Here is a 14070-nt window from a genome sequence, read left to right on the forward strand (position 1 = left end):
TATGATTGAAGCAGCAAAATCCACCCGTTTTTATCCACCCCAGGGGGCGACCATTTTGCCACTCGCTGTCGATTGAAAATGACATCACAGTCACTCGGCTCAGGTAACCACTGTCACGGTTCACCTATTTAGTCATTTAGTTCACTCAGTCATGTGCTGAGGCACTGTGATGTCATTTTCGGTCAAAAAGAAAAGTTCTCCCTGATTAATAACGTACAAAATATATGTCAAGCTTTCGAAGCTGCATTTTTTTTTCTGCTGGAAAAATCACCCTTGAAGACTGTATATACCGCAAATATCTTTCATCCTTGAAAGCCGACAAAGGACTGTCACACAACCACAGCTTGTTCCCTAGTTGTTATCACTTCAGAAGACATCAGATTGTCTTGACTTGAATAACATGACAGGTTATCTTTAAGATCCTGTTCAGATTTCAGATGCGCGCACTACATTAGAACTCCTTTGCATCAGGATGCCGTTAATCCCGACTGCCGTTTTGTAAGCAAGACGAAGCCTCTAATACGGAATCGGAATCTTTTGGAGCTGAAATGTAAAGTGCTTCAATTCCCTTGCACGCAATTTGATCTCGTGCATTATTCAGTACTTTTGCTTCTCATCTGCCACATGGCAGGCCTCATTTCGGGGTTGTGAGGAATAGAGGCCTCCGAGTATCCTCCATGCTTCTTGCTGGAAGACCAGCAAGAAGGTTCGGTCTGAATCCCCCCCCCCCCCCCAAGGACACCCTCATATTCCAATTGTAACTACTTTGGGCACCCATCCATTAGATGGGAATTAGTCTTTTGATGTTTTAACCTTACTCACTTGCAGACTTCGTCGTTTGTGTCTGCATGTCTCTCTTATACTGCCCCCCGGTGGCCTACTTGCACACACCTAATGGAGCCGGGGTATTGCTATTGCTCTACCTATTTGTCATGTCCTTGTTTACGGTGATACTAATGCAGCGTGTTATACCGGAGACAAATTCCTTGTGTGTTCTACATACATATATTTTTGATAAAGTACAATATATATATTCATTCATTCATTCATCTTCCGAGCCGCTTGATCCTCACTAGGGTCGCGGGGGGTGCTGGAGCCCATCCCAGCCGTCTCCGGGCAGTAGGCGGGGGACACCCTGAATCGGTTGCCAGCCAATCGCAGGGCACACATAGACGAACAACCATTAATGCTCACACTCACACCTAGGGACAATGTAGAGCGTCCAATCAGCCTGCCACGCATGTTTTGGAATGTGGGAGGAAACCGGAGCACCCGGAGAAAACCCACGCAGGCCCGGGGAGAACATGCAAACTCCACACAGGGAGGCCGGAGCTGGAATCGAACCCGGTACCTCTGCACTGTGAAGCCGACGTGCTAACCACTGGACTAATATATATATGTGTGTGTGTGTGTGTGTGTGTGTGTGTGTGTGTGTGTGTGCGTGTGAGAGAGAGACGCTGTTATATTAGGGCTCTTTGTTACTCTCATGACAGCTGCCTGTAGCACGCAGCTGGTGGACAAAGTCAGAATTAGGTTTGTGGCTGCGCTTCTTTCCCGACGTGTTGGTGTGTGATTGATTGATTGACAGGTGGAGGTGACAGCACACCGCCGACTCCCGTAACTAGGAAACGGAAGCAGAGGACCCGTAGGGCGGATTTTTTTTGTCAATTTGCTGTGTGATTTCATTTCCGGTATGTCCCCTAAGCCCGCTGCTACTTTCTTAATGTTTGCTCTTGACCGAGCTTCAAGATCAGTTGTCGTCGCAGCGGGAATATCGTCAATTGTTTTGCATTGAAAGAGCATATTTCCACATGGGGAGATAAAAAAAAATGCTTGAAGCAATGTTTGGGAAATTTTCCGGCCATTTATTATTGATCCATCCGTAATGTATAATTTGTGTCCGTAACGCTGGGTGAGAGCGGCTTTTGTGCACTGGATACACACAGTCAAACACGTGTTGTCACTCAGTGCTCCTCTCTTTTGTTGTTGTTGTTTTTATTTTTTATAAGATATATGAGCCTCCAATCATACTGTATTTTTCTGGTCAAAGTGCATTTTCACGAGGAGGCAAACGTGTGCCTGGTGTTGTGCCCTGGGCCTTCCTTGAAAAAACACAATAACAGCAGGCAATCACACAGCGACACCCGTGTTTTTTTTCTCCACATGAAGCAGCCCAAATGTTCATCTGAGGAGGCTGAGAGTCAGAAACTCATCTAGGAAAATCTTGACAGCCGGGTGGCTGGGGTGGGGGGGTGGGGGGTGGTCTGTCTGCATTTGCTTCGCCCGCCCACCATTATCATGTTTAAGGTGCTGCAAAGAAGATAACAATGGTCAGTTTTGATTGACACCTTCCAAGATGACTCACCCTCCGCTTATGTTGCGGGTCACTTTGAGCAATTGAGTACAGATGATAGCAGCCCCCCGCCCCCCCAGTCTGAAACCTGTTGTATTGAGCTTCCTAAGTGCAATCAACATATACAGTCGAAAACGCCTCATTTCACACGCACTGGCACGTCAACGGTTTTAACGCATTTTTAATGGGGCCGGGGGGGGGGGGGTGGGGGGTGGTGAATTATCCCCCGTTGAAGCGTGGTCCGTCAGCGCGAATGTTGAATTGCTCCGTAATGACGTTAATAATGAGCTATCGACAATGTTTTCTGGCGTTTTAATTTTCTATTTCTGAGAGTTTGGGATAATTAAACGCGATTCGGGTGACAGTAACGAACCGAGAAACACATGTTTGTGCATCCAAATGAATGATTGGAATGGCTTTTTTTTGGGTGCTTGAATGAGTTTTCGAGTTTTATAACGCCAGAAAAAAACGGGGTCAACATGAAACACTCCGACGGACGTGGTTGAAGACAACTAAAGTGGCAGGCAACTTCCGGTGTGAAGAAACTACTTCGACGACAAGGCACACTTGGGCAAGACACACGAGTGACGGGTGAGAGCCGATTGGCTGACACAAGGAACCTGTCACCAAAATGTCGAGATTGCCATTGGCAGCAATCTTTCAAAAATGCTCTACACTTTCTCACCAATTTCTCTCCTGTTGTCACGTGCGGTTGCATTTTTGCAGTTATTTGACGCGGCGACATGAAAAGTCGAGTCTTGATCATCATCCATTGTGATCCGTTCCCGCTTTTCAGTAAGCCCAGAAAAGTTCCCCGGCAATCGTTTGCGCCCGCTGATCGATAGATAACGTCTGCCTCGCTGCTAAATGGAAGGACGCGGAAGGGGGGAAAAGATTTCTCTCCTTCTTGATGCCGGCGGACAGGATTTTGTCTCTTGGTCAGAGAGCGCCGAGACACCAAAATCGTTGTCCTCATTCTTGGCACCGAAGGGGGGAATTAGACATTCCTTATCCTGTGCGACATCCTGTATGTGTGCCCCCCCCCCCCCCCCCCCCGTTTGAACCTTGGGATCAGGTTCCACTTACGCTTCTGTCAGTCAGAAGGGCCTCGGGCCAAGATCAGAGAAGAAGAAGAAAAAAAAAAAAGGGCTGCGTGGCGTCTCGTCTGCTTGCTGCAAGCCATTTTTGTCCCGCCGTGACAGGCCGAGGACATTTGCTCGGTGGCTTCGCCGTCTTGGCATTCTGTGCCGTTTACTTTCATGACGCCGCACATTTATCTTCTCCAGTCTTTCGTAGCAGTGGGACAATTGACCATGACGGCAATACCAAAATTCCTGTGAGGAGAAGATATGTCCATGATCGATATCTGTATCATGCGTAAAGTGTCGTCCCCATTAAAAAAAAAAAAAAAAAATCCTTAATTTTTTTTTTTTTTTTAGCTCTGATAAAATTCAGATTGGAAGTGTGCGAAAGAGTGACAAATGGCAACGGCAGGCGGACGGACAAATGAGAGTGAGCGATCGTGACTGTCGCCTGCTTTGGTTTGTGTAAAACGTGCAAATGTCAGCAGCTCCTTAAAAGTCCTTAAAAACCCTTTGCACACAGTAATGGACAAGCCACTTGGAACTGGAATTGTCCAAAATGACACTTGAACTTTGGATAAGATTGTGTCAAGTCATATTTTTTTTAATTTTTTTTTTTTTGAACATCCGAAGCGCTCTCACGCTTTCGTTTGAGTGGAGGTGTGCAGGCCAAATGAGGTGAGGAGAAGATATGTCCATGATCGATATCTGTATCATGCGTAAAGTGTCGTCCCCATTAAAAAAAAAAAAAAAAAACGTTAATTTTTTTTTTTTTTTTTTAGCTCTGCTAAAATTCAGATTGGACACACGCGGAATCCCACCAACCAGGCCTAATCGTCGCTTCCAGCAAACTGCCGGATTTTCAGATGTCTCTGCAAGATTATCTCGAGCGGTGTTCCCCGGAAAGTACTCGCGCGAGCAATGAGGCGCATCTCTTGACCGTCTGGGCGCACTCGCATCACATTTCTAGACTTGCTAGCTCGAAAGTGCAGAAAGCATTTTGTTTCCGAATGAAGCGTCCCACCCGCCCGCAGCTCGTAGCGCATTCCAAAGCGCATCCGCCAAGGGAATGAAGCCAAACGGAAGTAAACAAGGCCTCGTTTTCTATTCATCAGCTCAAGCAGTCGACTCTCCGATGAGAACCAACATCAATAACAACTTCGAGAGACGAGAGACGTGTCCGATAAGGCTTTATTTGCAACGGGAAGCGAAACCCCGGAGCGAGAGGCGAGCGGAGCAACTGCGGGGTGCCATCCCGGCGCGACACCAATGGCCAGCGGCCCAGCTGGATCCGCCTTGGAAAGGCAATAATTAGCCCGCGTGGTCCTTTCTGGCAGTGGGCACTCATAATAACTCATGTCAAAGGTGGGTGGGCGGGCTTTCATTCTGAGGATATTAATAAATGTGCCTGGCGGGGTACTGCGGGGCTGCTGATACGTTGATTTGCATATGCAACGTGAGCAATGATTGCATCAGGACCTGCCGCATTAAGTATGGATCAATGAAGGCGGCTCGTAGATGAGGGCATCAACACGCAACCTGTCTGGATTGTTTTTTTATTTTTTTCTGCATGTCGTTTGGCTCTCTTCAATTTGGTTCCGTAGAAGCATATCAAGCTAATCACCAGGCCGGCGCTTTCTCATTCGCCACTCGGCTTCCCCGGAGAGCCCATCGCGCAACCTGAAAGCTCCACTCTCCGGGGTATTCGAGTGGACCGTGGGGGGCGCGCGGTGTTTGTATAACGCAGCCGCCGTGGCTTCAAATTAGGCGGCAATTATTGAATAAAGCGCTAGGTACGAATACGATATCAAACAGACGTTCAAATCAATTGTTGCTCCTTCCTTAGTGGAAACGAGTCAGTTTAGGACCTTGAGGGATTGCGTTGCGGCGCGGTACGTTTTGAAGAATCGGGTTCGGCGAGGGAGGTTTGACGCTCGGGTTTTGGACAGGGATGCTAACGCGAACGTTACCCGCCCATATTTTTACCTCAGAGGCACGAAACACAATGTAAATAAGACCACGCGTGGCCAAAGTTTGGTGTTTTTTAACACTTACAAAAAGAAGCCCAAGTACCACTTGTACAACAGGATTCGATTTTGGAAATCTCACTAGCATGCTAACCACCCAAGGCTAACTGTAGCAACCTGTCAAGATCTTCACACGAGTCCACACGTTTCATTTCAATCTACTTCCTTAATAGCATTTATCACTTTCTTATGGACTAACGTGCACGAGATCCACTTCCCGATCTCATGCTAAACGAGTTGACGGTTAGCTTCCTGCTCCTTCAAAATCAACGCACATGAAAGTCCGGCACTTTAAACTGCCCCCAAAAAAAACGAGTAAACATTACACGCGGCAGATTTTTTAAAGTTTCGTCAAATACCGAGCGGCTCCAAGTGAACACGGCTCGGTGCTTTTTGCACCGGCTCGCGCCGCTCACCTAGCGCAATTAGCTTCCGTCGTCTGGGGACACACACAAAATAAAATGGGGAGATTTGCTGTTACTCGGCATATAAAGTTATCACGTGGGAAACATTTCGGCAAGGGTCACATCGATTTTACCGAGGTGACTTTTAATCACAGACGCCGTACCAAACAATGAATTTGATCCTTGCCGAAATAAAGAGCCCGCCTGATCAAAGCTGATCCAATGGGACTTGAATTGCACTTGCGTGTTCTATTTGGGGCATTGTTCCAAGAAGAGCTCTGGAGCACAATCGTTCTTATCGGCTTCCTTCAAACGGCAGCTCCCGCATGAATTAAAATGGACGAGATCGAACGCCAGTATTGTTAGTTCGAAAGAGTGCGGTGGCGCTCGTGACCTCATTGCGCCGCACGGTGTCAATATGATGGATGATTGCATCGTTCTGGTCTGGACTGCTGGCTTGTCTGCTTTTCCTTTACTGTTACATTTGTTCTTTCTCAGCCTTGTGTGTGTGTTCGTGTGTGTCGAGGTTCGGTAGATTTAACATTTCAAAAAGAAAAAGTCCTTCCTCGCAGGAAAATAACGTGGGAACAAAACAAATCCGACAAGAGAGTTACCGTGGCAGTGGGGTAGGCAGGTCGTCTTGCCCGGGCTTTTGTGGATGGATGAATAAAATAATCTTGCAGATCAAAGCTCAGCCAGACCGGGAAGCGCTTAAAAAGCCCGACGGCAAAACAGCAACAAAAAACAAAACTTAAAACGACAACAAAAATTGCCGGAAGATGGACCGCGACGGCTGTGACCCCCCACACCCCTGTCCCAAAACAACAGCAAAAAAAAAAAACATGAGTCAACTGTAAAATTCATCTACTCTACTTCAAGTATTTTTTTAACGGACCATACCGTTGCATGACTTATACTTTCCCAACCTGAGTAGAAATCTCCTAGTTGAAAAACTTTAGTTGTAGGATCAGCCATCTTTACTAATTGTAAAAAATCTCTTCAATTGCTAGTTCTCTAGTATTGATCTGCTCATTTTTGTTTTTCTTCCCTTCGCTCGCCATCACATTGATTGGGTTCACAGGCGACGCCAGTAATCAATTCTATGAGAGAACAAACACAAATGCCAGCGCTCATCAATATTTCATTTGATTGAGATCCATCTCCCAAAAAAAAAACGTCTCCTAAGTCAAGACTGTGCGGCTCGGCTTCCTAAACCGAAGCTACCGCATACCTAATGATTTGTGATCGTAAATCTTGAACGGGTATAACATTTATTATTGTCAGCCTGAGCAGATTGGGGGTCTTTGGGGGGGGGGGGGTCAATCTTAACCCATCGCCACACCGAGTACAATATCTTCGGAGTATTCCTGACATGATTTGATGACCGTATTTTCCACACTATAAGGCGCACCTAAAAGCATTCAATTTCCTCAAAAGCCGACAGTGCGCCTTATATATGGATCAATATCCAGATTTCTTGGACATTATTAGTATTTTAAATTTTCTGTAAAGCGCTTTGTTACAGCGTCAGCGGTTTTGAAGGCTCTATTTAAATAAAGCTGTATTGTATTGTATTCCCTTTAACGTAGGTCCATCCAACGGATTCATAACGCAACCGCAGACATTGTTGTACCTTCAAGGCGCCATATAATGCGGCACACCCGAAATATTAAAATCGTTTTAAAATAGGCCATTCAATGAAGGTGTGCCTTCTACTCCCAAGCGCCTTATAGTGCAGAAAATACGGTAGATTTGTATCGCTGAAGGGAACTGTCAAAAGCAGCTCCTCGGACATGGCAAAAGCTTCTTCGTGTGCCCCAGACTTTGGGATAACCATTGATTGCATCCAATGTGGGTAACTGCAAAATTTTTCGTGACACGTTTTCAATCACGTCTCAACGACTTTGATTTCTAGATTCATCATCTTACTCACGGAGGCAAAAATGGAAGCAAATGCAACGATAGCTCGCGCTGGAACTGTAAACCCCGTTCAGGAGAAACTGCGTGAAGTATACATTGTCATCGTCGTCAAGCAAAATTTCATTGGCGACTGCCAATGAATTTAGGAAAGTGGGGGGAAAAAAAGCAAACAAATGACAAGAGCCGAGTATATCCGGGATTTGGTGTTCTCTCCTCCTGGCGCCTGAACGTTTATTGCAAGATGGCGCGTTTTGCTTGAGAAAATGCTGTTTTGAGGCCATCTGGGAGGAAATTTCTGCCTTTCTGTGGAGACTTTTGCATTTGACTTTACCTCCAAAAGGCCAGTCGTGGGCTGTAAGTCGTTCGGAAAGAAGGCTGGCGCTTGGTCTCCTCTCGCGATTTTCAGCGGACCCTGACCGGATCCGGCAGTGATCATCGGATAGATTAGCACTTGAAAATGGCTGGAAATTTGACAGTATGGTGCCTTCGCCTTGGTCTGGCATCACACGTCGGCAAGCTGCAACCTGCTTCTCCATCTGTCCCGTCGCCGAGCTTTTCTTCAGACGGAAGCGAAGGCGGGCGAGTTCAGATCAGGCGAAGCGACGACTGCGAGCCGTCCGCGATTTGCGGCGTTTGACGTCAGCGCGAGCTGGACTTGGGCAAAAGCCATTAACTCACAGCTGTCTCCCCCCCCCCCCTCCGGCCTGTTACACGGACGCCTCGCGATCGACAACCCCCCCCCCCCCTTTCATGTGGAATAACTTTGCTCCTCCGAGTCAAGTGGATGCTTGATGGAGGCCGGCCAGGGTCAGAAGAACTGCGGCCCAAGCCGCAAACTTGCGGCAGGGCTCAGGTAGGGGGGGGGGGGGTTGCGCCGCTCTCCCAACCTGAAGCTTGTGGGTTCCATCCTCAGCCCTTGCGAGCATGTAGGCGAGGGAGCAAGATCGCCAATGCCAATGCCACCTCCCAAAATGGGACTGCGGAGAGTGGAGGGGGGGCATCTCTTTTTTTGTTTTTTCTCTCTTTTTATAACCAAATCACTGTCGGGAAATTTTGGATTTGAAAGATTCTGCACAGCGCGGTGAGAAAATAAAAGGCTCATCTCCAAGGATGCAGGAGGAACCTAAAAGAAGGCCTTCAATTGTTCGTGCCTTTGCTTGGCAGCACTCTCACATCTCTTTCACAAAAGCACAGAACAGAGGCGGTGGGGTGGTGGTGGGGGGGGGGGATCAGATGGTGGGTGGTTGAGTTTTGTTGTTGTTGTTGTTGTTTTTAATTTTGTTATGATGGATAGTGTAGACCGAGTGCCCTGACGGGTGTCGTGACCGGCGGGGGGTCGCTCATCGATTGCCGGCCGTCGCCACCAAAACCACTAATAAGACACTTGGCATTTTCCCGGGTCCTTTGAGAGCTTCCTCGGCGACTCTCATTTATTGGAGACGGGGGAAATCGTCTGCGTGTGTGAAAGAGTGACAGACGGCAGCGGCAGGCGGACGGACAAATGAGAGCGAGCGGTCGTGACCGTCGCCCGCTCTGGTTTGTGTAAAAACGTGCAAATGTCAGCAGCTCCTTAAAAGTCCTTAAAAACCCTTTGCACACAGTCATGGACGAGTCACTTGGACCTGGAATTGTCCAAAATGACACTTAAATTTTGGATAAGATTATGTCAAGTCATATTTTTTATTTTTTGGGATTGGGAACATTCAAAGCGCTCTCACGCTTTCTTTTGGGGGGAGGTGCGCAGGCCAAATGACGACTCCTGTTCTTGAGCGACTGCGCCTTTGCCGCCGCGCTCCGTTTTGAGTCACTCAGGAAACGGCTTCGGTGCGATGGCGGTGATGAGATCGACTCCGACTGGGGTCGGGGGCGTCTATTGGCCCGAGACTTTTGAAAGTCAAACGGGCTCGGAAATGAAAACAATATGAAGGATTTCTGGATGAGGCAAATTTGCCAACGCGGTTGTCACTCGTGCTGATGGAGCGTCAACAAATTGAATAAGCGCCACGTTTGTCGGGAGACATCCGCTCATCTGAGCGCATACGCTCGGGATGGGTTTGAAAAATCCATTTCCCAAAGAAAGCCGCCCGCCCGAGCGCAGGAGATGATATACGCCTTCCCCGGGCCGGGTGTCCCGAGACCGGCGACCTCGCATGGTCATAAATTTGCCTGAGGAAAAACGATGACAAATAAAGGCCTTTAAATGTTCCTCTTTTCTCGACGTGACATGTCAGCCGGAATTGATGCTCCACTAAGCGCTGCCACAAATTACCCCCCAGGGAGAAGAGAACGGCGGCGGCGGCGGGCGGGGAGGTTTCGGGCGTATTCAGATTGATCGGCTTGTGGGGAATTTAGCGGCCCCGAACGCACCTCTTCCGTCACGGGGCCACGGTTCTCCTCCTGATCGGGGACGATTCATTCGCCTTCCATCTTTGAGAAGTTTTGCCGGTTTTTGTTTCGAGATCTCGCCGGGAAACTCGGTTACCGATGTCATCGCGTCTCTTTGACGCCCACGGATGGAACAAAACGGGAATATATTCCATGCTTAGGCATGGCGCTAGGCTAGCTGACAGTTCAGAGTTTCCGCGCCGACGTGTCTTTTCTCTGGCTAGTAAAAAAATAAAAATATGGACGCCCGATTAATCGGCAACGTAGTCGTGACTTGAGTACAAGTCACAGCATTGAGTGCGCGTGACCACAGTAACGACTCACATGACCGAAAGGCTTTGCGAACAATCCTGGAAAATACTGGAACAGGCGCGACCCTGCCCAAATCGTATTTCCCCGCTGTAGTTTGCGTATGGAACGTGTCCAGCGGAATACGTGTTGAGCTGTATTCCATTTACTCGCCGCATGATGAAGGACCTCGGTGTCAGTAGCGCTTAATCTTTGTCGGGTTCCCACTGTATCATTGCAACTATAGTCTCGCGCCGGCCGGCGCCGTAAATTTGCATGCGATAATTGCTATGAAAACCGCAAATGCGCGAGGTAATTGCCAGTCACCAAACAAACAAACGCGCGCAAATTGATGGTGATTTCATGTGATGTGACTCAAGGTTAGCTTTTTACTTTGTCACAGTTTGGGCAAAATTGTATTTGGGGGGGTTGGGGTTTGGGGGGGGGGATGAAGCCACAATCCTATCGCTTGGTGTCAGCCGCGTATTCCCCCGTCGAGGCCTTAATTGCATCTCTGGCTAATCCCGCCGCTTGTCAGGGCGTCGTCTGCCCGTGGCAACTTTACAGAAGGAGAATCGGCGAGCACATCGAGAGGAGCCAGATGAGGTGGCTTGGGCATCTGACTCGGATGCCTCCTGAGCGCCTCCCCGGTGAGGTGTTCCGGTCATGTGCCACCGGGAGGAGACCCCGAGGAAGACCCAGGACACGCTGGAGAGACTATGTCACCTAGCTTGCCTGGGAACGACTCGGGATCCCCGGGGAGAGCTGGAAGAAGTGGCTAGGGAGAGGGAAGTCGGGGTTCCCTGCTAAAGCTGTTGCCCCCGCGACCCGGCCCCGGATAAGTGGTAGATGATGGATGGATGGATGGAATCGGCGAGCACACCTGCCCTCAAGAAGATGACAAACAAATCCGTCTCCGGCTTTTACGTGAACCACATTTAAATGGAATCATTCAGACTGCGCGTGGCGTCACAGTGGCTAACAAAAAAGGAGGCTGGATTCGGGGGCTGCAAGGAAAAGCTGACATCCAAGTGCTGCACGGCGGCGCTCGAGTCGACTCGCTTAACGGCAAGCGGCAGTTTGGCAGATAAAAGAACGCCGCTTGGTCTTGCGCCGGCAAAGTTGAAAGGGGAGGCGAAATGTCAGGGTTATGAACGCAGCCTCAAAGCCAAGCGTTAGGTCCGCGTATGGGCTTGCCACCGCCGTCGCCGCTTTTTGAATTTCTTGTCAGACAAACAAACATGAAAGTCTGAACATTGTCACTGCCTACAATCTCTATTTTTTTTCTCGGTATTTTTATGTTATTCCAAACATGCATTAAAAAAAAAACTTTTTGAGAGCAAGCAAAATGGTCAACAACAATCAAGATGAAAAAAACAAAGAAGATAAAAGATGGCTCAGTCATCTATTATTAACATTGGCACAATCGATATTTTGCATCAATATCTTTGCCAAATCGCATTTTTTTTTTTTTTTTTGTCCGACGCTATTGGACGTAGCACTCGTAGCAAAGAGATAAGATAAGATAAGATATCCTTTATTTGTCCCGCAATGGGGAAATTACAATCAGAATTCAGAAAGGAAAAACGCTGGGTAGGGAGAGGAAAAAAAAAAAGTGATCATCGCTGTCGTTTTTTTACGAGCGCGGTCGCTTGACAATCCGTAACGAGCACACGGAAGGAGGGCGGATGCACTCGTCCGGTTTTGCTCAACTTCCATTTTGATTGCAATTCGATTTGGGAATCCATCCCCAAGTCAACGCAACCGACGCCGAGGAACCCGACGAGTCGATAACGAGTACCGGATTGCGCAAAGGCCGAGCCGGACTAAGAAAACTAAATGGACTCGGGTTCATGAAGCGCAGCTGGCGGAACGCAAGCACGGCCAAAGGCCCAGTTTTTGTCCCGGTACATCCTCGGATTTACGGCGGGAAATGCGTGAAATGTAGCTACGCTTGCTCGTTGAGTCTTTTTCCAAAAAGCTCGGCCATTTCTTCCCGGAGAAATCCCGTCCCCCTTTCGCCTAACTTCAAATGATTACCTCCGAGCCTGAACTGACAGTGTTCCCGATTGCAACTTTACCGAAGGTCGTATCATTAATAGCCCTCCGCAGTTACAAACCCCCCGAGTGACCTTAATGGTTCACCTTTTACAAATGCTTGGGAAAAAAAAAATGTCCGTTTGAGGATTTTCTTCAACAAATGGGAAACCCGCAGCCTCTGTGGATTTAGAGCCACTTAACTTAGAAATGTAACAAATTACCTTTCCGGAGCTCTCGGTCCCCCAATGCAGTCCCCCGATGGCCTCGGGTCAATACTCAACATCTCGACGTGACCGAGGTCGTGACATTTATGATGCGCTTGGTCCTCAGTCGTCATTTCTAAAGGTCAGAATTATGGTCGAAATGGGATCTGTAAATAAAAAAACCTTTAACGACCGCTAACTTGGGAGACAATGGAGCCGCTGAAAGCGAATTGCAAACCAGTTCCGTTTCGATCGGATCGTCTTTCCGAGACATTGATCGATCAGGATCATCGATTGCGATCATGGTCCCGTCGCTCGACACGTTATTCAGCCATTCGCCCGTTTTCCAGTGAGCTGGACTCTATTCAGATGGACAATTTACACTCGTCAGCGGGACGGACGTCACTCAAGCAGACAAATTCTCTGGCCCGCTCACCATTCATACCAGCACCCGCACTTTCATTTAGACCACGGGTGTCAAAGTCGAGGTCCGGGGGCCAGATCCGGCCCGCCGCATCATCTAACGTGGCCCGCGAAAGCAAATCATATGAGTCAAGGGTTAGGGTTAGGGTTACAGGGTTAGGGGGTTAGGGGGTTAGGGGGTTAGGGGTTAGGGTTAGGGTTAGGGGTTAGGGTTAGGGTTGGGGTTGGGGTTAGGGTTAGGTGTTAGGGTTGGGGTTAGGGGTTAGGGGTTAGGGGTTAGGGTTAGGGTTAAGGGTTAAGGGTTAGGGTTAGGGTTGGGGTTGGGGTTAGGGTTAAGGGGTAGGGTTACGGGTTAGGGTTAGGGTTAGGGTTAGGGTTGTGGTTGGGGTTGGGGTTGGGGTTGGGGTTAGGGTTAAGGGTTAGGGTTAGGGTTGGGGTTGGGGTTGGGGTTAGGGGTTAGGGTTTCATGATACTTGCTGAAATCCGAGGAACGGAAAGCCTTCACACCAGAGACCATCTTGAATGTGAATCCCACGCGCCCCTTACGAGCCAACGACCGCCATCAAAATTCGGATCGTCGATGATGATACCGCGTCAGCTCCCGTACTGACGTTTGTTTGCACGGAGAGGCCTCGCCTGAACGACTTTAAGTGCAGCCGTTGACGCAAAAAAGGGCATTCACGAGTAATTTGCGCTATGACAAAGAAACAAAACATGTCTCCGCTCGGTTCCGGGTCCAAACGCCGAAGGATGCGTTCGTGCCGTCGTGAAATGTGTAAACATGCTCAGCGGTGCGTTGTTTTCCCGAGGTGTAATTAATTAGGCTTTTGGGGTTATTAACCATCACAAACGGCAACTTGCGCGTCGCTAAACGATTCCAGCGCGCGCCGGAACTGAAAAGCTAGCCGGCTCCCGTGGGGGGGGGGAGCGTAAATAGAGGATCTT

The sequence above is a fragment of the Hippocampus zosterae genome, chromosome 12, assembly GCF_025434085.1.
Source record: "Hippocampus zosterae strain Florida chromosome 12, ASM2543408v3, whole genome shotgun sequence".
Lineage (NCBI taxonomy): Eukaryota > Metazoa > Chordata > Actinopteri > Syngnathiformes > Syngnathidae > Hippocampus > Hippocampus zosterae.